Source organism: Sus scrofa, chromosome 7, assembly GCF_000003025.6.
Source record: "Sus scrofa isolate TJ Tabasco breed Duroc chromosome 7, Sscrofa11.1, whole genome shotgun sequence".
Taxonomy (NCBI): domain Eukaryota; kingdom Metazoa; phylum Chordata; class Mammalia; order Artiodactyla; family Suidae; genus Sus; species Sus scrofa.
The window spans coordinates 12,643,473-12,666,606 of record NC_010449.5 but is presented as its reverse complement, the minus strand read 5'-3'; the positions used below and the strand labels follow the sequence as shown (position 1 = coordinate 12,666,606).

At 42.2% G+C, this 23,134-nt stretch overlaps 1 protein-coding gene across 8 annotated transcripts in view; it reads left to right on the top strand.

Moving 5' to 3' along the window:
- ATXN1 (ataxin 1) overlaps positions 1 to 23,134 on the top strand; it is a 430,913-nt gene that overhangs the window by 64,244 nt on the left and 343,535 nt on the right. Inside the window, exon 3 of one of the 8 annotated variants that reach the window (XM_021099771.1) lies at positions 6,775 to 6,879. The exons of 6 other annotated variants lie outside the window; for them this stretch is intronic. The gene's annotated coding sequence lies outside the window, so the exon portion shown is untranslated. Of the gene's footprint in view, positions 1 to 6,774; positions 6,880 to 12,383; positions 13,347 to 23,134 lie in introns of those variants that run through there. One more of the 8 variants, XM_021099775.1, reaches the window with a different exon arrangement.

The window sequence follows — 23,134 nt, the reverse complement described above, 5'->3', positions numbered from 1 at the left end:
AAAAGCATTGATAGGATGGATTTGGTGGACGAAGGTCCATCAGAGGCATCAGGAGACCTGGTCTCTTAACCTAGCTCTGACGCTAGTGGGTTTACTTAACCATTGAAAAGCACTGAATTTTTTCAGGGGCTTCTCTTTCTTTTGAGCCCTTTCCCCTTTCTCCTTCCCCCATCTTCCCACTCTCCCCTCCCTCTCTCTAGTCTTCATTAATTCTGCAGATCTTTCTGGAATACCTAGTCTATGTCAAATTCTGCTCTAGGTGTTGAGGTTAAAGCATCAGATAAGACATGGCTTTTGTCATGTATCTGGATAAAACTATAAGTCAAAAAGATACATGCATCCCTCTGTTCATTGCAGCACTATTCACAATAGCTAAATGTCTGTCGACAGACGAATGCATTAAGAAGATGTGGTATAGGAGTTCCCGTCATGGCGCAGTGGTTAACGAATCCGACTAGGAACCATGAGGTTGCGGGTTCGGTCCCTGCCCTTGCTCAGTGGGTTAACGATCCGGCGTTGCCGTGAGCTGCGGTGTAGGTTGCAGACGCAGCTCGGATCCCGCGTTGCTGTGGCTCTGGCGTAGGCCGGTGGCTACAGCTCCGATTCAACCCCTGGCATGGGAACCTCCATATGCCGCGGGAGCGGCCCAAGAAATAGCAACAACAACAACAACAAAAGACAAAAAAAAAAAAAAAAGAAGATGTGGTATAAATACGCAATGGAATACTACGCAACCATAAAAAAGAACAAAATAATGCCATTTGCAGCAACATGGATACAAGTAGATATTATCATACTAAGTGAAGTTAGTTAGAAAGAGAAAGACAGATACCATCTAGTGTCATTTATATGTGATATCTAAGATATGGCACAAGTAAACCAATCTATAAAACAGAAACTGACTCACAGACAAGCAGAACAGACTTGTGGTTGCCAAGGGGAGGAGGAAGGGAGGGGGATGAACTGGGAGTCTGGGGTTAGTAGATGCAAACCGTTACATTTAGAATGGATAAGAAATAAGGTCTTACTGTACAGCATAGGGAACTATATCCAATCTCTTGGGATAGACCATGATGGAAGATAATATAAGAAAAGGAATGTGTATGTATATATGACTAGGTCACTTTGCTGTACAGCAGAAATTGGCTCGACATTGTAAATCAATTATACTTTAATTAAAAAATAAATTTAAGGGAGTTCCCTTCGCGGTTCAGCAGTTAACTAGGATCCATGAGGATGCAGGTTCGATCCCTGGCCTTGTGCTCAGTGGGTTAAGGATCTGGCATTGCTATCAGCTGTGGTGTAGATTGTAGACACGGCTCAGATCCTGTGTTGCTGTGGCTGTGGCTCCAATTCGATTCCCTAGCCTGGGAACCTCCCTATGCTGCGGGTGTGGCCCTAAAAAGCAAAGATAAATATAAATAAATAAATTTTAAAAAGATACGGCCTTTGACCTCTGGTGCTGAGAGCAAGCAAAAAACTCAACCATTACTCTGTGTTAAGTGTCGCCATGCATGTATGTAATGGAAGCACAGGCAAAATCCGACTGTAAATCCGACTGAAGGGAGGGAGTCTGAGAAGGCTTTCAGGGAACATGTCCATCAAACTAAGCTTTTTGGAGTGAGGGGTAGTTTAGACAAGCAGCATGTGCAAAAACAAGCAAAAAAGTGTAGAACGGTACACAGATGGGCTCAAGGAGCAGCTGGAGTGAGGCTGGCCTGACAGCCTTGAGAGGTCCAAGGACTAAAGCAGGAGGGACCTGGTGTGCCAAACCCAGGACTTCGGACTTTATCTGGAATGCAGTGCAGTCCCACCCAAAGTCTTGAAGCCCGGATGTGAAAAATTAGGGGTGCCTGCTTTAGAAATCCCCTTGTTCTAGTGCTGTGCATTTGGTGCGATGTGGGACCAGGTAGTGAACAGGGAGACCAGAGGAGAAACAGTTATAAAAATTCCAGGTGACAGAGGAATGTTTACTCGGTAACCGGAAAGCACCTGTTCCATGCTAATCGCTGGCCTCTGTGCTAGGCATCCCACCTGGACCCAGACAGACAGGTCCCTGGTTCTCCGGGAGCTTGTTGTAACCGTGGAAGTGATGATGGGAAGAGCTGCTGGTTGGAGAATTGGAAATGAGGCAGCATCCAGAGGACTTGATGACTCAGTAGATGTTGGAGGTGGATGCGAGGGAGGAGTCTCTGGTTTGGATAGCTGGGTCCACGATGCCACCACTTACTGCGTTGGGGGACCCAGCAGAGCTGAGCCGGGCCTCCAGGTAGAGGTGTCCAGCACATACTTGGATAATCAGGCCTCGAAGTCCAGAGGGGCCACTTCTTTACTAAATGGGTCTTTCACTTAGTAAACATGAACTAGATGTTTTACGTACGGGTTCCCTGATTCAATTTCAGTCTGTCTGTTATAGTCACTTCATCGAGAACCAGACTTCCTTATGCATCTCCCATAAGTTCGTCTGGGGCTGGGCAAAGGTTTTTTTTTTTCATTTTTCTCGATAGATGTGGGATCCAGTCCCATGGCTTTCATTACTCACCCTCTGTCTGGTCCCTTTATCTCTCTTGTCCCAGTGGGAGCTCACTATCTTGATTTGACTTATTATGTAAATTGCTGTGGGCGGTGGTGGTCAGATTTGTCTGAGTACTGGGGCTTGTAGGGATTTTAGGATGATTCGATCCAATCTGTGCATTCTATAGATAAGAGAGGAGGCCTGGGGGAGGTTGTGAGGCTCCCAGAGTACTACAGGGCTGAGATTAGATCTCTCTGGTCTCTTTGGTCCTGCCTCCCCCTTACTTGGTTCCCATTGCAGTGCTTACCGAGCAGGGCAGAAATGTTCTTTGGTGCATATTTGTGCAGCAGTTTGGAAATGACTAAGCTTGTGTATGTAACTTTGAGATTTCATGTAAAGTTCGTCAAGAAGAAATCAGATGCCTTGAGCTCTGAAACCGTTTCCTGGGGTGTCACCCTTGAATCCGAGCAGCTCCCTCTGCCTGCACACGCGCCTGCTTTGGGATGCCCTCCCAAGTCTCCCTGGAAGGCGTCCTTTGACCCCAGGTGGAGAATCGCATTGCCCTGCCACTTCAAAGAAAAAGTCAAAAAGTGCAGAAACTACCGGCTGAGTGTGGGAAGCACTTCTTGGTTGGTAAGAGTTTCAAGTGCTAGAGGAGGAACGTGTTGAAAGGACATTTACTTTCATCAGCTCAGAGCATCTGTTTTTTATTCTTTAAAAAGAAGCAACACCTCGAATTATGGCAGTCCCTAGGCGAGCAAGCACTTGAGATTTTGATCTGTACAGATTCTTCGACGGAGTACCTCATCGGAGCTTTTAGTAGTGATTTGTAGCACTTGACTGGTTCTGCAGAATGACAGCCAATCTTGGTGGGGAAGGGGAGAGAGAGGCAGACAGAGCTGAGGAAATGCTCTGTGAAACGGCAAAGAAGCATCGCTCTCAGATGCGGGGAGAAGTGGAAACCGGGCTTAGCCGACCCTGGAGACCAAATTAAAGGCGATGGGAAGTGAACACTCACTCCGTGTTTTTTATTTTTAACTCGATGCCCACCTCCACAACATTCATGCAATGGGAGCCCCATCATGGATTTTACCCCCCCTCTTTTATACAGATTGATACTTTTTTGCTGTGGTGAAACATACACAGCAGAAAACCTGCCCTGTTAACCACTGGTAATGTGCACTTCAGTGACAGTAAGTGCCCTCACGGTGTTGTAGGCCACCTGGGTCCTATCGCTCTAATTTTTATTTTAGGCCCAAGTTTTCCCAAGTTCAAATTGAGAAGGAGGGGAGCATCGCCCTTAACCCCACGACACGGCATAATCGCCGCGAGAATTAAAATCTCGGTCTCCGCCTCTTTTCTTTCTCGTTCATATGGTTTTGTTCAAGCCTAGTTGCAAAATTGTTCGTAGACGTCATAAAGAGAATTTTAGAGTTTTTAGGGAATGTAAAGATGGTTCTCTTCATTCTCCCATTTTTTAGGTTAGGAAATGAGTGGCCAGGGGGGACAGTGGCCTGCACGGCTGCACGGTGGCTGAGCTGGCTTTCGTGTTCAGGTGCCCCATTCCCCCGAATCTCGTACCCAGGGCTCATCTGTCTTTAGTTTCAACATGTGTTGTAAAAATTCATCTGCGGTTTATTTTTAGGGTAATTTTTTTTCTTTTTTCCCTTCTTCTTTCTTTGTGTGGTTTCTGTGTCTGGATTTTTTTTTTTTTTTTTTTTTTTTCAGTGGCGTCTTCAAACGGGAATTTGTTTTAAACAAGAAAATCATAACATTCCTGCTCTTCCCAGGGCTTCTCACCCTTGACCGAGACATACACTCCCTTCTTGCCTCTGTTCACATATTCCTTTATCCAGGAGGTGACTCCCCAGCCCCCCCCCTTTTTTTCCATGTGTTTCGCTGATTGTAGTAAAATCCAAGTTGAAAGGTGGTAGTCATTTTCCCAAGTGGAGATTTTTTTTTTTTTTTTTCCTCCAGCTAGTTTCTTCTCCTTCTTAAGATCTGTTTTCCACTTCCAATTAGGTGAAAATTCAGGGAAGCGGAGCCTTGCAGCTAAAAACAGAACGTCTGCTGACCACTTTACCCCCTCAGGGCTGACCTGCCTGTTGGATCCCTTTCAATCCTCTCCAGCTTCTAAATTCCTATCAGCAAGTAGCTCTCGCCTCCTCTCCAGGCCCACGTTGGAGGTCTGTGGGAGGTGGTTAGGAAGCCGGGGGAGAGAAGCTGGGGCATATTGTTTGGGTCGACCATGGCAACCGCAGCAGTACAGGGAGCGAACAGGGCTAGTTTTGTGCTGCTCTGTCAATGGCCAGGATTCAGGCTTTATCTCTCGTCCTCTGCTCGGCACCAGACAATCTGATCTCCTGGTCAGCTTCAGCTTGGCCCTCCTCTCCCGCCCTTCTTTGATCCCATCCTCCGCCAGGAGTGGACACGGGGAGGGAGTCCAGAACACAGCGAGACGTGTACCCCGCAGAAACATCATGACCGCAGAGGCAGAACAGGGAGTGTTTTCTCCTCCGTACCCCAGATACAGAGAAGTGCATTCCCAGCTCCTTGCCAGCACTCGCTCTTAAAGGGGTGAGCACTTCCCAAGAGCCTGTGCAAATCACCAGCTGGATCAGTGGGACGGAGCAGCAGCCGCGAGGAAAGTCAGAGACGATCCCAGAATGTGCTCAGTTAGGGAAGCCGAAACGCATGAACTGTGCCACATGGGTTTCATGGAAATGTCACTGAAGGGGAGAGTAAGCCTCCATTGCTTAATAATAGCTTATTTTTCCTTGACTCAGAATAGCTCTTCTTTTCATTCAACAGATCATTTTAGGTGTCATTCAGTGTATTTTAAGGAGTCTCTTTCATCCTGAGCAGATGAAGAATTTTATGTTATTTTTCCAACTCTGGACTGTGTTGCTTCCTCCCGGGGAATGGCACATACAGCTTTTTTTTTTTTTTTTTTAATGCGGATAAGCAAAATCTATGTGATAAAGTCCTGAAATTCGAATATTTTTCTGCTAAGGGGCACCGTAGATTTTTATTCAACCTCAGGCCCGTCTGACATTTCATTTGGGGAAGTCTGAGGAAGTTGGTGAGGGCTTCTGTTAATAAAAACAAGTGCCTCTCTTTTTTTGCTTATCACCTCCCAGTATCTGCTCTGCTGGCTCCCGCAGTGTGGTCTGGCTTCGCTCTCCCTGGATGTCACATTGTGTTTTAGAACTCTCTTTACTATGACCCACAAACAGGTTTCAGACTTTAGGCTGAGGAGCCAAAGGTAAGACCATGAATCAACAGTGAGACAACATCTCGGCTTTTCTGACTTCAGCCTTCCCTGAAAGCCGCTTGGAATCTGCCTCTGAATTCAGCTAGATGTGTTTATTTCCCTCCTGCTTTCCTATCCTCTCCTACTTCCAACCTACTGTGTCCTACTCCCCTTTAATTTTAATTTTTGTCCTTTGAGTATCACTGATGGGGAAATAGTTACTCAGTTCATCAGAGGCTGGGTGGTGAGGTCACAGATTCTGAGATTAGCCTGTAATTTGTAACCGTTTCAGACGGATGACAGCAAGATTTTGCTTGCTTATTTCTGAGCTGTTTTTGGTTGGTCTTTTAAATGCAGTTTAATAGTGAGTAATAAAGAAGTGGGGTTTTTTGTTTGTTTGTTTATATCTTATCTATCTGTCAGGGAGCTGCTGAACCCCGGAACACAACAAATCAGCAAATAGAGATGAGCTTCAGTGGGCATATGTCACATTTCTTGTCTGGTGGTGAACTGGACATTGCACAAAAGAAAACAAAAGTAAGGGAGTTCATGATGTGGCACATAGCAAATGAATCCGACTCGGAACCATGAGGCTGCAGGTTCGATCCCTGGCCTCGCTCAGTGGGTTAAGGATCCAGCGTGGCCGTGAGCTGTGGTGTAGGTCGCAGACGTGGCTCAGATCTGGCGTTGCTGTGGCTGTGGTGTAGGCCAGCAGCTATAGCTCCGATTCCATCCCTAGACTGGGAACCTCCATGTGCCATGGGTGCGGCCCTAAAAAGCAAAAAAAAAAAAAAAAAGAAAGGGTTACATTTTAAAAATGTTTCTTCTGGCTGTATTTTCTTGACCTATTTGAGCTTTTCTGCCTTTGAAAAAATTCTAGCTTCAGTGACAAAGCAGGCCGTATCTAAGAGTGTACTTTATTTTATTGAATCAGAAGGGCAGTTCAGAGAATCAGAATTTTAGAGCTGAAAGGGCTTTAATCTCACCTCATGTTCTCATTTCACAGATGAGAAACCTGAGGCGTAGTGAGGTTTACTGACCAACCCTACAACACACAGCTTGTTTGTACTCAAACTAGGACTGAAAAAAACAGCTCTCCAGAGGCACCTCAGTGAGTGTTTTCTGTTCTTTGGACACAGACTTTGAGCTTCACTTAGAATTTTTTTTTTTTTAAATTGAGATTATTTTTAACATTTTGTGGCCTTGAAAATTTATTATTTCAACTTAATTGACATATTGATGGCTTACCATATAACCTGGGATGTGTATATACATATGTTGAACAGATTTTAATGACGGCAGATGTGCCATAGCTGTTGGGTATTTTAATCCTCTTTAGAAAAAAGGTCTATTTGTTTGAGAAAAGCCCAGTGTTGTGTTAAGTACAGACTTAGAACAATGAAGCATCACCTCCAAGGTATTGGGAGTGAGGGTGGGAGGGGCAGGGAGGGGCCGGTCCTGTAGGCAGCTCAAACACATTTTTGTTCTAGCTTCCTCGCAGGTTAACACAGTAATTTATCAGTGAAGTCCTTCTTCAGCCAGACTCGCTAATGATAGAGTGATGTGTTTAGACTTGAAGGTTCTAGGCGCTGCTCAAATAAATAATGAACGTCTTCAATTTGCAGTGCAGGTGAAAAGTAAATCCCTGGGAGGTGGGACAGGTTGCTGCATTTTTGTTTGTTGATTGATTTTTTTTTTCTCTTTATCCTTTTTTATTTTTGGCTTTTCAGGGCCTCACCTGGGCACATGGAAGTTCCCAGGCTAGGGGTCCTATAGGAGCTACAGCTACCAGCTTACACCACAGCCACAGCAATGCTGGATCCAAATCCGAGTCTGTGACCTACCCTGCAGCTCACAGCAACACTGGATCCTTAACCCACTGAGCGAGGCTAGGGATCGAACCCATGCCACGTCCTCATGGGTAGTGGTTGGGTTCATTACCTCTGAGCCACAATGTGAACTCCTCTTACATTATTCTTTACATTTTTTTTTTTTTTGTCTTTTTTGTCTTTTTTTTTTTTTTTTTTTTTTTTTTTTTTGTCTTTTTGTCTTTTCTAGGGCTGCTCCTGTGGCATATAGAGGTTCCCAGACCAGAGGTCTAATCGGAGTTGTAGCCGCCCACCTACACCACAGCCACAGCAACGCAGGTTCTGAGCCATGTCTGCAACCTACACCAAAGCTCACGGCAATGCCAGATCCTTAACCCACTGAGCAAGGCCAGGGATCGAACCCACAACCTCATGGTTCCTAGTTGGATTTGTTCACCACTGAGCCACGACGGGAACTCCTATTCTTTATATTTTTTTAAATTGAAGTATAGTTGAGGTACACCATTATATAATTTTAAGGTGTACCACATAGTGATTCACAATTTTGAAAGGTTGTACTCCAAAAGGTTTTACTTTTTATATCCCCTTGTCACTTCCGTGGCATCCTGAATTGCTGTGCCTCTGGAACAGATGATAGGAGTGGGCAAACACGCTCTCCTTGTGCTCCTGGCAACAAGGAAGCATTGCTGGTGAGATGTGTCTGCAGAGTGGCCCCGTGGATGGACCTGATTCTGTTCCTTGGGCAAAGCTTCCCAGGGCCTCGTGGATCTCCTCCTAGTAGGTGGGGCTGTGAGAACAGTGCCCATTGGCTAATAGGACTTGACTACTTATTTGTACATAGGTGTAATGAAGAGGCTTCCTTTGTGTTGTTGAATCCAGGTTTGGTTTTGTTAGAAGTGTGTCAGCAGTTCAAAAGGAAGAAATGTTTGATCCGTTTGGGAAGGCACAGGTTGGCCATTTCTCTCTTGAGAGCAGCTCCACACGAGTAAATTCAAAACATTTGAAACAAACTAAACACTCTTCTGTCGTCACAGGACCACTAGCCTAGATGATGAGGTCAAGTCCTAACACAAAGTGAGGGACGGAAGAAAACAAATCAGTTCTAGGCTTGAAAACTAGCTCATTCCTTTACTAATGGAAAAACCTAGGGGAAATTAGGAGAAGTGTTTGGAGCCTCAGTTTTCTTCATCTGTAAAATGGAGATAATAATTCCTGCCTCATTTGTGTCTCGTGAGGATGAAATTTGCTGACATGGTGTCTATCTGTGGTGGGCATTTGTAAATATAGTTTTTCCCTACTCTTTTAAATTTCTCTACCTAAGTTTATCGACTGTAAAAAAGATGTTTTGCAGATGACCATTAAGCTGTGTTTTAGTTCTAAAACACCAATAAATTGTGCTCTTGGTAATAATCAGAGGAAAAACAAAATGAGGATTAAGTCCAGTGAGAGTTTTGTGTCTTTTATGAGAGATTTGGGGGAGAGGGGGCAACTGTAGGGCAAAAATTAGAGAAGAAGGAATTTTTAAAGAGGAAAAAAAATTAGGCTTTGCTCTCCAGAGATAACCCCCCCCAAAAGAAAAGACTTCAGTGCAAAGAAACAGCTAATAAAAGCTCGAAAGAGCTTTCAGTACCAAAAAAAAAAAAAGTGTTGTTAAAGAGATGGATAAGCAGCTGTACTCCAGCTAGCATCTCAGTAACAGGAATTTAAAGGACTAGACAGCCTGAGAAGGGCCCTCATGGAGTCCAAGGGCAAAAAAGGAAACAGATATTTAAAGAAGTAGAGATGGATAACAATTTGAAAATAACGGACTGTCTTGTCCTTAGAGTTATTTCATCCTTGGCACTTACTAACAAGTCTTCCCTTGGATTCCATGGGAATTGGGTCCAGGACCCCTCATGGATACTGGAATCCGAGGATGTTCATTCAATCCTGCTGAGCCGCTGTTCGCTCTTGGTTGAGTCTGTGGATGTGGAACCTGAGGTTATAGGGGTCCGACTCTATGCTAATCATATGCTAAGGATGTTTTCTAATTTATAACCTTGAGTACAATTATCTAGTGTTGTGTGCCGCTGTTGAAATCTACTTACCAAAAAAATGCATCCGTAGGTGTATTGGTCTCACGGCTCCCCACTCCCCACCCCGTGGGGGGCATTTCCACGTTATGGTGATGTTGGCACTATTTTAGTGCTGGGCAGTGTCTTAGAGCAAGATATACATGAGCTTTGCCAGACTGTCCCTAAAACTCTTATTGATGGGCGTATCATAGCCACATAGCAAGGGTGTTTAAGAGAGAGATGAACTGAGAAAGTACTGCACTTAAAACAACCCTCGTCTTTCCTTCTCTTAGCTTTAAGAGTCAAAACTAACTTTTTCTTGAAAATGAGAAGGGGTAAAGAACCCTTTTCCCACTGTTCCTGTGGGAAAGATTTCAAAACTCACTGGCTCCACCTAAAACCCAGAGGCTTTATGACAGCTGGACCTCTGACCAGTCGAGGTCCAAAAGTAAATTTCTTTCTTTCTTTCAAATGTTCTTCTCCACATGAGGAGGCAAAACTGTACTTCTTGAGAGTTCCTTAATAGTTATTCACTTTTCTTCATGTTTCTCTAGGAAGGATGTAAATATTTAATTTCGTGTACTCCTGGAATTAACTGTTTTCAGATAGTATATTGACTCAGAATATTTAAATACATCAAGTGCTGACATTGTTAGAAGGAAAAAAAAAAAAAAAACAACCACACATCTTCAGGCAGGAACTGAAATGTGTACGTTTCCTAAATTGAATACAATAGAGTGAACATAATTTAGGTTTTTTTTTTCCTGGAGATTTATTGTCATTGCTCTGAAGTTATTACCCTGATATAGTAAAGTCATGATGCTCCCGAAGCTCATAATTCTTCTTGTCATCATGGCCTCTGTCATTTCCACTTTTCTTGGTTGTCATGTCTTAAAGCTCCTTTCATTTGCCTCTATCTGATCTGCTGTAAAGTTAAGGGAAACCAGATGAGCAAGCTTATAAAATCACTGGGCTGGATTGTACACCCCTCGTTCTAACCCCTTACTTTCCCCAGCTATTCAGTTTGGTCCAACGTAGTCATGGCCACGTTCTGGATGGTGACAGCTGAAAGATTTGGGAAGGATGGTTCAAAGCTAAATAGAACATTCGTATATAAAGTAAGAGCTGTCAGTGTGCACGCACGATATTTTAGACAATTAGTAAACAACCCAGTGAGCCTTGGATAAAATAAGAAAAGTAAATACAGTCACTTATCTAGTTAAACCCTTTGCAATTTAAGACGAAGCCACTGGTAAGACATTTCATAGGACTTTGTTTAAACTTCTGCTTTATTTTATTGTTTACTTCAAGGTATAGATGGAGGCCTGTTAGGTGTAGGCCAGGAGCTTCAGAAGCAATCTCAATGCCAGTGGGACCCAGGGCTCTGGATTTGTCCCACATCGCTGGCTGTCCCGGTGGGTGCTTCAGTAAACACCTGGACGACTGATGACTGATGGCATTTCTCTTCAACCCCTGTGACCCCAGGAAGCAGAGGAGAGGTAGTCATTAGAATGGTAGGGTTTGCTAGCTCTGCCACTTCTGCATCTAGTCAGCTTCTTCTTTTTTTTTTTTTTTAAATTAAAGTGTAGTTGATTTACAACATTGTGTTAATTTCTGCTGTACAGCAAAGTGCTTCAGTTATACATATATATACATTCTTTTTAAATTTTCGTTTTAGGGTTGCACCTGCAGCACATGGAAATTCCCACCATAGGGGTTGAATCGGAGCTGCAGCTGCCAGCCTACACCACGGCTACACTGATCCTAGCCACTTCTGTGACCTATGCCATGGCTTGCAGCAATGCCAGATCCTTAACCCACTGAGTGAGGCCAGGGATTGAACCTGCATCCCCACAGAGACTATGTCAGGTTCTTAACCTGCTGAGCCACAGTGGGAGCTCCCATTCTTTTTAGTATTATTTTCCAGTATCTGTCTCAGGATATGGACTGTAGTTCCCTGTGCTATACGGTAGGGCCTTGTTGTTTATCCCTTCCAGGTGTAATAGTGTGTATCCACTGACCCCAAACTCCCAGTCTATCCTGGCCCCTCCCCCATCCTCCTTAGCAACATAAGTCTATTCTCTATGTCTGTGAGTCTGTTTCTGTTTCATAGATAGGTTCATTTGTGTCATGGCTTAGATTCCACATATAAGTGATATCGTATAGTATTTGTCTTTCTCTTTCTGACTTACTTTACTTAATATGATACTCTCTAGTTGCATGCACGTTGCTGCAAATGGCATTATTTTATTCTTTTCCTTTTTTTTTCTTTTTTTGTCTTTTTTGCCTTTTCTTGGGCCGCTCCCCCAGCATATGGAGTTTCCCAGGCTAGGGGTCTAATCGGAGCTGTAGCCACCGGCCTACGCCAGAGCCACAGCAACGCGGGATCCGAGCTGCGTCTGCAACCTACACCGCAGCTCAGGGCAACGCCGGATCCTTAACCCACTGAGCAAGGCCAGGGACCGAACCCGCAACCTCATGGTTCCTAGTCAGATTTGTTAACCACTGCGCCACAACGGGAACTCCTGTTTTATTCTTTTTAAAAACTAAGAAGTATTGTATCATATATATGTACCACATCTTTTTTTTGGGGGGGGGGGCATACCCATAGCATATGGAGGTTCCCAGGCTAGAGGTTGAATCAGAGCTGTAGCTTCCAGCCTATGCCACAGCCACAGTAATAATGCAGGATCCGAGCCAAGTCTGCAACCTACACCACAGCTCACGGCAATGCCAGATCCTTAACCTACTGAGTGAGTCCAGGGGTCAAACCTGTGTCCTCATGGATACTAGTCAGATCCATTTCTGCTGAACCATCATGGGAACTCCTGTGTCCTAATTTTTAATTGGAAAAGATAACATAAGATAATAGTGTTGAAGTCATTTTAACAAAATAAATAGCCATGCCCCAATACAGTATAACTTTTTGTTTTATGTATTATGCTCCTCATTAGCAAACACAATTTCTGGAAAACAGGACAAAAATGGACAAACAAAGGTTATTTCCCTACTCTGAGGAATGTAATATTCACTCTGACACATCTGTTTTTATACTGCTAAATATTGAGACTAAGCTCTTTAATGGTATGTTTTTATGTTATTCTTCATTCAAATGTTTAAATTCCTTACTAGCAAAGCCAAAATTCTATTCGAAACACGTAGGAATCTTACATAGTTGAAATTTGTCATTGTTTCAAGATTTTTGACGTTAATATTTCTGTGCATTAGTGATCCTTGAGGATTATGCAAGGGCACCATTCTTTCAAGTTGTGTCATTAGCATGCTGGATTCCCAGTTTTTCTTATCCCAGGGTGGGCTATATTTTGGAGGCAACGCTGAGAAAGGACACTTGGGGGGCGGATGGTGAGCAGAGGCTTCCAGAGACTAGAGAACCTATGAATTACTCTCTGTGCTTTTCCTCAGTCCCCAATTTTCCAAGCCTTCAAGGATAATTAAATGCATTTCATAATAAACTAGGCTGAGCATAATTTAATCTCTCCCTGAAGGTACTTCAGAGTCTTGGAGTGCTCCGGGGTCACAGTGAACATCAATTACCTTCTCACGGTGGGTGTGCAAAAGGAGGTGGTTAACACAGTTCTGTTTCATGGAGTCTGGAGTGACCAGACCTTTGTTCTGTTATTATAGGGAGTCCAGGGTTAAGACTGTGGAACCAGCGCTTCCTGTTGAATTCTCAGGTAGGAGAGAGCATGTCATAAAGATGACCTCTTTGGTTTCGAGAGGCTGAAAGCTGATACTAATAAATCACACGGACGCGGCAGTATATCACACTTTTTTGTTTCCTTTAAAGCACTGTCGCACACCTTATCGGTCCATCGTTTGTTTCTTATGACAATCCTGGGAAGGCTGCAAGGCAGTTGGCATCTCGTTTTTGCAGATGAAGCTGAGAAAGGTTAAGTGACGGGGGAACGGTCTCATGGTATACATACATATAGGTGGCTGAGGCCACTTGGCTCCAACTTCAGTCTTCTCCGTAGCATTCCCGAAGGTACTACACCTTTGTACACGGTGACAGTTTTGAATACCTCCTGTTCTCTGTGCTATGGGTGTATCAACTCATTTAATCCTCGCAGTAGCCCTAGGAATTGGTAGATAGCAGTTCCTTTGGTTCATTATAATTACCGTGTTTAGAGAAGAGGACACAGAGGGGGCAGGGCATGCAGCTAGTGAGTGGCAGAGCTGAAATGCAAACGTGGGCTTGGGTTCCAAAGCCTAGCCCTTGCCATTATGCCACATGACTGCTTAGTATGCAGATATACCACCATTAAGAAAATCAAGAGAGGGAGTTCCCATAGTGGTGTAGCAGAAACGAGTCCGACTAGCATCCATGAAGATGCAAGTTTGATCCCTGGCCTCGCTTAGTGGGTCAGGGATCCAGCATTGCCGTGAACTATGATGTAGGTTGCAGATGTGGCTTGGATCCCACGTTGCTGTGGCTGGCAGCGGTAGCTCTGATTCAGCCCCTAGCCTGGGAACTTCCACATGCCACATGTGTGGTGCTAAAAAACAAACAAACAACAAAAAAGAAAGAAAAGAAAACCAAGAGAGATGCATCTCGATGAATGGATAAAGGTGACATGGTGTATATGTATACAATGGAATATTACTTAGCCATAAAAAAGGAATGAAATAATGCCATTTGCAGTAACATGGATGGACCTAGAGATCATCATACTAAGTGTGAAGTAAGTCAGAGAAAGACATATCATATGATATGGCTTCTATGTAGAATCTAAAGAAAGATACAGATGAACTTATTTACAAAACAGAAATAGACTCATAAGACATAGAAAACAAACTTATGATAACCAAAGAGGAAAGGAGAGGGAGATATAGATAAGGAGTATGGGATTAACATGTATGCACTAACTGCTATGTTCGTTACAATTATGCAATTGATAAACAGCAAGAACCTATTGTATGGCACAGAGAGCTATATTCAGTATCTTTACATAAAGATCTATAATAGTAAGAGACATTAAACACAATCTTGAAAATGAACACAAAAGAGAGTTACATCTATAGGTATCTAACTATAAAGACCCATACTACATGTGGGATCATTCTGACTGAAGTTTTGAACCCAGATCTGCCAGTTTGAGATCTTAGGTCCCTTGGTTAAGCCTCAGTCTCTTCATCTCTAAAGCAAAAATGTAGAACATCCACTGTCTTTGACAGAATGAGATAAGATATGTGTAAAGCCCCTGCTACAGTCCTTACTCCTTTATTTTTTAAAGTGGTTGCTGCTATTGTTGCTATTATTAGTTTTTAAAGTTGTGTTGAAGTATTGTTGATTTACAATGCTGTGATAATTTCTTCTATCCAATAAAGTGGCTCATTTATACATATACACACATCCATTCTTTTTCAGGTTCATTTCCCATAGAGGTTATCCTAGACGATTAGTAGAGTTCCTTGTGCTACACAGCAGTTCTCTATTACCATCTATTCACCGTGGCCAAAACCATATGAAAAATTTTTAGGAGTTCACGTCGTGGTACAGTGGTTAACGAATCCGACTAGGAACCATGAGGTTGTGGGTTCGATCCCTGGCCTTGCTCAGTGGGTTAAGGATCCGGCATTGCCGTGAGCTGTGGTGTAGGTTGCAGACACGGCTTGGATCTGGCGCTGCTGTGGCTGTGGCACAGGCCGCTAGCTACAGCTCCAATTAGACCCCTAGCCTGGGAACCTCTATATGCCGCAGGAGCAGCCCTGGAAAAGGCAAAAAGAACAACAACAACAAAAAAAATTTTTAAAGAATAAGCTACTCGCATTTACTTCCCAATGTGTGACTATGTGTGTATTAATTGGGTCTAATTGTCTTTCTTGAGTCCTTAAAGTAGGCAGATCTTATAATTACATTTTAATATTATTAAACCTACCTATACTTCATTTATAAGTTTATTTCATTAGAGAGCTCGCAAGTTGTCTAAGGACCCAAAGTAATTGTCCAAATTATTTGTCAGCTAGTGTGTTTGTGGCTGTGATGTAGCTGCTAAAGTAGAGGTTCACATTTAAAAGAATAGTTGTTGTAAATAGGTCAATTATATGAACTATATAGAGCTCATTAGAAAATACACAGTGATCACCTTTTTTCTGTCTGAACACCCAGTGCCTAGAGCTTCCATTTATACTCTATTCTGACTGCACTTATTTGTTTTTGAAATTTCTTTGTTCGGGGTATCTTCCCAGGGACTATTTATTTATTCCCCTTTAATTAAAATGTTTTCTTGACATTGTGCTTTGGGCTGTAAGCTCTTTATAAGACAGGAACTGTGTTGGCTTAATGAATGGTACCTACTTAATAGATGGGAGTGATGATAACTGCTTAATAGGTGCTTTAACTTACCTCGTCTTTTTATAAATGCACAAAAATGCTTATCTTTTCATGTGTTTACATTACGAATAGGTACTTTTGTCATTTCTCCTTACAGAAAATGACAACACTACATATGTAGTTCCAAACTGTGCATATTTCTCCTTCTTTCCTCTTAGGAGTTTATATTCTTTCTGTAAGTAAAATTTGCAGAGTACGTGCTTTGGGCTGCATATTCCCGAGGTTCAGGGAATATAATAGCGAACAAGGCAGACCAGGTTCCTACCCTCAGGAGCGTTGCCATGAGACCTAATGATGACAGTGCTGAAAGGGGCAAGACATGCTTTGCTGATGCCAAAGGAATATTTCTACGATACTTTCCTTGAGAATCTGGCCAGAAATGGTTCTCCTCGCTACAGAATACACGATGCTTGTATCGTGTTATTGCATCATGCGCCTAAATGCAAGGAAAGACCCAAGTCATGTTTGCAAGCCCTAAAATAATTTGCCTTTTGATCCTTTTCTTTTTGTCTCTCTTCTTATCTTCCCCCTATTCCTTCGTGTCATTCTCGGTTTTCAGAGCTTAGCTTGTCCAATAGTCCTTTCCTAAAATGTAATCGGGTGACCCGAGGCAGGGGCATGGGTTGTTCATACAGCAGCAGCGTGATTTATGAAGGGGATTGGATGGGAAGGAGCTTGCCATGCCGTGTAGTCAGGTCTGACTTCAGACAGTGCCCCCCCCGCCACTTTGTGTCCCGTAGAACATTCTGGGCAAGTCACTCTCCCTCTTTGTTACCTCCATGGTGTTGCTATTGGTATAAGAAGTTGCGATAGAGTGATTTCCTAAGGTCCCTGCCAGTGCTGCAATTCTGTAATTCATATATTCCTGAAAAGTTGAGTGTCCTTTTTTTTTTTCCCCCAATAAGTGGAAATCCATTTTTCCACTGAGCCTGGAAGTCTATTTTGCAATTATCTTCTCGCCTGGTTTTTACCATAACTCCTAACACTGTGGCTGCTCCAAGCCCATCAAGAGATTAATGACCTGTAAAGAATAAGGAACTGCTGGAGACCCTGTCAGACGTTCAGGAGAAATTTGGAGTTAATCTCTTCAGTGATGCGCATAAATAAATGTCCTTCATGTATGCATCCAGTTTCCAAGTGAAGGCATGACAGCGCTGGGCTATCGAGACTGGACAAAGTCAAGGTGCTGATGGCATTGAGCACTGAAGAGCGTGGTCCAGCTCAGCAGGATGGTGGTCTTCCTCCGAGAGGTTCTCCAATCAGAGCACAAATAATACTTTTTTTTTTTTTTTTGACTTTTTAGGGCTGCATCTGAGGCATATGGGAGGTTCCCAGGCTGAGGGTTGAATCAGAGCTGTAGCCACCGGCCCACGCCACAGCCACAGCCACACCAGATCCGAGCCGCTTCTGTGACTAACACCACAGCTCATGGCAACGCCGAGTCCCTAACCCACGGAGCAAGGCCAGGGATCGAACCTGCATCCTCATGGATACTAGTGAGATTCATTTCCGCTGATCCACGACGACGGGAACTCCACAAGTAATACTTTTGAAAAACAACTTATTTCTCCATGCTCCCGAATAGTACCATTTTTGTCTTTTTTCAGTTTTTAATTTTTAAAAATTGAAGTAAAGTGGATTTACAATGTTTCAAGTGTACAACAAAGTGATTCACTTCTATATAAGTGTTATGTTGGTGTGTGTGTGTGTATATATATATATATATATATATATGTTCTTTTTTGGATTCTTTTCTATTATGGGTTATTACAAGATATTGAATATAGTTCCCTGTGCTCTGTACATAGTAGTTGCTAAATAATTCCATTTTTAAAAAATTTTTTTTTATTTTCTAAATAATTCTATTTTTGATGGTTTTCCTCTTGTTCTCCCAACTGTGGCTAAAAACTCCAAATGAGGAAACAAATGAGGACATTATCAAAAAAACCATTTTAATTGCCAGCATTATTCATCTTCTTTCCCATTGTTTTCTATCTGGAATGGAACAGCCCCAGGGCTTTGAAACTTGCTTTCCTATGACTTAAGTAGACTCAAGCATTTTAGTCCCGTAATACTGCCTGACTCACAAGCTCTCTCCTGAAGAGTATTGTCTTAATTTGCTCTAAAATACACCAGACAGGAAATCCCTGCTGCATATAGGAAAGGTATTGTGTTTACACACACACACACACACACACACACACACACTCACATGCACACATGCACACACACCAGCAGGCATACCTGTTTCCATGCTTCCTTTCAGTAAAGCATCCAGAGAAAGGAAAAAGAGCTGTCTAAACCAGCTTTTGATGGTTGTCAGGTATCTCATCAGTTAGACTCAGGGTATTAGATTTAATTTTATGAAGTAGTTTATTGGTGGTTTTCAGATGGCACCGCATTTCGGTTAGCCTCATTTGGCATTGAGCAGGATACCAACTGCCACCAAGAATATTCTGGAGAAAGTGGACATAGAAGCAATCCCTTCTTTCCCCCATTGCCTGTATTGTATTTTTTGGTTTGCCTGTGTTGTGTTGAGTCAGGGTGGCCATATTCCATCAACAGCATGTTATAACTCGTCAGAAATCTTCAGCCTTCAGTGTTAATCTGCTTCTACCTTAAACAGATACTTCCTTAACCATTTCTGAATTTTGTTGGTGCCCAATGGAGAAGACGAAAGTTGGAAGTTGTGCCTGTCACTGAGATAGAGGCCCTAACCAGGGAAGACCTGAACTCCTAACTTGGTTGATTTTCTAGTACCGACTTACATCTGGAGTTAAGCTTAGAGCTTGCTATTTTTTAATTTAATGTATTTTTTTTTTTTTTTTTTTGCTTTTCAGGGCCACATCTGCCGCATATGGAAGTTCCCAGGCTAGGGGTTGAATCAGAGCTACAGCTGCTGACCTACACCACAGCCACAGCAATGTCACATCTGAGCCGCTTCTGTGACCTACATCACAGCTCACGGCAACACCAGATCCTTAACCCACTGAGCGAGTCCAGGGATCAAACCCGTATCCTCATGGATACGAGTTGGGCTCATTACCACTGAGCCACAACAGGAACTCCCTTGCGCTCTCTTTCCACTTAATCTTTCTGGGATTTCAAAGCGATTTCAAGAATTATTTCTTTATTTCCTTGTACTGAGTGTGTATTCTCAAGTATAGGGATGGACGGACTCCCAAGAGACAGACATTGCGTTAGTCTTTTTTTTAAACAAGAAGGTTTTTTAAAATTTTTTTATTATGAGTTGATTTACATTGTTCTGTCAGTTTCTGCTGTACAGCAAAGTGACCCAGTTATACATCTATACAGATTCTCTTTCTCATATTATTCTCTTTCTCATATTATCTTTCATCACATTCCATCACAAGCGATTGGACGTAGTTCCCTGTGCTATATAGAGCAGGATCTCATTGCCTATCCATTCTTTTTTTTTTTTTTTTTTAAAGATTTTTATCTTTTCCATTATACTTGATTTATGATGTTCTCTCAATTTTTGCTGTACAGTAAAGTGACCCACTCATTCATATATATATGAATATATATATTCTTTTTCTCACATTATCCTCTATCATGTTCCATCACAAATGACTAGATAAAGTTCCCCGTGCTATACAGCAGGATGTGCCTTTCCATTCTTAATGTAACAGTTTGCATCTATCAAGAAAGTTTTTTTTTTTGTCTTTTTTTTGTCCGATTCGTTAACCACTGAGCCACAACGGGAACTCCCCCATTAAGAAGGTTTTTTAAGGGAGTTGCCGTCATGGCACAGAGGAAACAAATCCAACTAGGAACCTTGAGGTTTCGGGTTCAACCCCTGGCCTCGCTCAGTGGGTTAAGAATCTGGCGTTGTCATGAGCGGTGGTGTAGGTCGCAGACACGGCTTGGATCTGGTGTGGCTGTGGCTGTGGTGTAGGCTGGCAGCTGCAGCTCCGATTGGACTCCTAGCCTGGGAACCTCCATATCCTATGGTTGTGGCCCTAAAAAGCAAAAAAAAAAAAAAAAAAAGATTTTTTAAAGTAAAACCACCACATGATAAAAAAGTCTTATGTTTATGGAAATTCATCAAAATTGTTTTTGCCTACTGCCTAGTTTTTTACTTGAGGTAACCACTTGTCATACATGTACACAAATCCCTGGAGCTCGAAAATAAATTTAAGAGCTAATGTTAGTGGTTAGTTCTCAACTCCTAGTGATATAGGAACCCAGTGACACATAATCCGCAAGAGGTCCCTGGAGGAACTGGGTTTTCAAGGGACTGTCACTTACCCTTGCTGCTCGAAGCATGGTGGCATTAAAGGCGACCGTATGAGAGGACTGTTTTTTTAATGCCTTATATTGTGTTTGGTGAGGATTCCTGGCCGAGGACTTGGTTTTTTTCAACCTCCTGGTTGCTATGGCAATCCTGATTTTACAGCGCTTTGGTGACCTCTATAAGTGCCAAATAAAGTTAGGTAAGATAAAGGAAGCCATGCGTGTCCTAAATATGGATATATAGATTGAATTTGTATGTATCTTTGTCGTCATTTCCCATGGTGCTTGTTATCCTCTGTGTGTGTGTGTGTTTTCTTTCATCCAGGCTGCTTAGGTAGGAAAAAAAAAAAAACAAAAAACAAAAAACCACACCGATTCATAGTATCATTGTCTTTTGTTTTCTCAGGGAAATCAGGTTTGTTTCTGAGTTCATTTTTCTACAGCCGCGGGTTTAATCTCTCTAGATAAATCTTTATTTTTCTTCCCCCCTCTTCCAGACACCAGGCACTTTGCTTTATTTATGTCAGGTTCCTCTCAGAGAACTAGGAGAAATGCCAGTAAGTTCGAAGGGCTCTTGAGTGGGCTGTTTCCTTGGTTTCTTAATATAGTGCCCTTTGCAGACGTTACCTTTTAGGTGTCTGAAGGTGATCGTAGAAGATTTTAAGATGGTACTGGTAAAAATCCAGAGAGTCTTGTCACCACCGATATATATGCACCCAACTATGAAGTAAACCCTGGTGCATATTTTCTTTTTTTTTAATTAATTAATTTATTTATTTTATTTTATTTTTTTTAATAATTTTTTTTTATTTTCCCACTGTACAGCAAGGGGGTCAGGTTATCCTTACATGTATACATTACAATTACATTTTTTCCCCCACCCTGGCGCATATTTTCTTATCACGGGAGTGGGATGTTTAAATCTGGAGATGAAGAGGGTTTTTTTCTGTTATATTAACGTAGATGTTGTTGCAGTGAGGTGAGTGGTGCTTTCAATGGGGCCTTTCTCACGGACTAGCCAGGAGATGGCTTGGCTTCCTGGTTGTAATTACATGCCAAAGGCCTGGTGGGTATTATTTTAGGAGTTGAGTTCATCATGGATTCCCCGAGCATGTAGAGTAGCACACCCTGATTGTCCATATTAAGATTGTAATTCCATCCCAGGTTGATAGTGTCATCATAGAAACTAGATGGAATTACAGCCCCAGGCACATTTTTGGAAGACGGCATTATTTATTGAAAATACTTTCTAAAGTCGAATACTTTTGTAAAGCTCCTGAAAGGTCATGGGACTTAGAAACACAACCTGGCCACACACAAGGTTCTTGGTAAGTGTTTGTTGTTTATTTGATGGACTTCATTTCTATCTTTCAATAAACTGGGTTTTTTTTTTTTTTTTTTTTTTTTTTTTGGAAAGAAACCATCTGGGGAAGTTGTACTTAAGTAGTGGCAGGGCTTAAAAAAATCTTGCCTTAAAATGCTCATAAGGTTTTCTGCTTGTTATTGATGGAAAAATTGGCTCCCTGTATGAATACATTATTTAATCCCTTTTGTTCCAAGCCTGGAGTATAATATCGAGTGCTTCTCGTGGCCAAGAATCTGTATTTTGTACAGTCCGCCTATCCTAAGTAACTCCTTTTCTGTAAACTTCTCTTTCCAGCCTAATGCTCAAAAACCTGTGTCTCCTATCTTTGAGGTAGACCCCTAGGAGGTGACTAATGCTGCAACCAGAAACTTTGGCTGTCTCTTGGAAGATGGGATGAATGCCTTTCTGACTGGTCTTACTTAGGACGAGAACAATGAAGCTAATTCACTAATTCATGGTGTGTTACCAGATTTGAAATGGCCTCTGTTTTTCATGCCTCTGGATGTACTACTTCAGAAGACTCTAAGGTTGGAAGTTCAGAAGGAGACAGTATATATTTCAGAATCCGATATGGTTTTCAGATTTTAGACTCTGTTATTTACTGTAGGATGATTATATATAATCTGTGTTAAGACGGCATTACTGGAATCATTAGTGCCTGTGCCATCATGTCCTGTGAGATACAGTATCAGGAAGCTAAAGTCAATATGCTTCAAGGAATTTTTTTGAATTTGCATTTTTGGGAATTTGCAGACATAGGGGGAAGATTCTTCAAAAATTCAGAAGTTTCAAGGTAATTTGGTATTATAATATTTTTTAATATTCTGAAATATTTAAAATTATATAGAATTCTATTAATTGTCTATTCTTACTTTTTTTTTTTTTTTGGTCCCTGGACATGTTCACTTTTTAGAAGTTTGTACATAGAAAAGAGATGGCAAATAAATATATGGGTAGAGCTAAAGTCAGTGCTTTCTGCTCTCGGAAGAGTTTTTTTGGAAAAGAAAATATCTGACTTTGTGAAATCATATTTTTATTTAAGGGTTTGGTAATGTATGGAGACTGTTTCAGCTTTTAACAGTTTAAAGATTGAGCAATGACTGGCTTCTCTTTCCTGATTTGTTTCGATGCAGTAAACTCTTAACTTTTTTTTTTTTTTTAACCACCTGTAGTAAACATGTCATGTTAGCTCTGTAAACTAGATGCAGCTTTAACTAAGTGTCACTCCTTGATGCATCTTCCCATGAACAAAAAGCAGCATTCTCTTCTTTAGCTTCTAACGGGGAGTGCTGCCGGATTTTCTGTAAGAAGTTGACTTGAAAAGTGGTGGTTTTCTGGCGTGTGGTGTGGGTGCAGCAGCGATTCTGTGCCTGCCTTTCAAAATGTGCAAAGATGCATCCAGGTCTGTGGGTGGGGGAACTACCTATGTGCCCTCAGTCGTTACTCATTCAATTGTTCCTCACCAGTAAAGGGAAAACCCAGCGCCCAGAACGCCACTCGTTCTG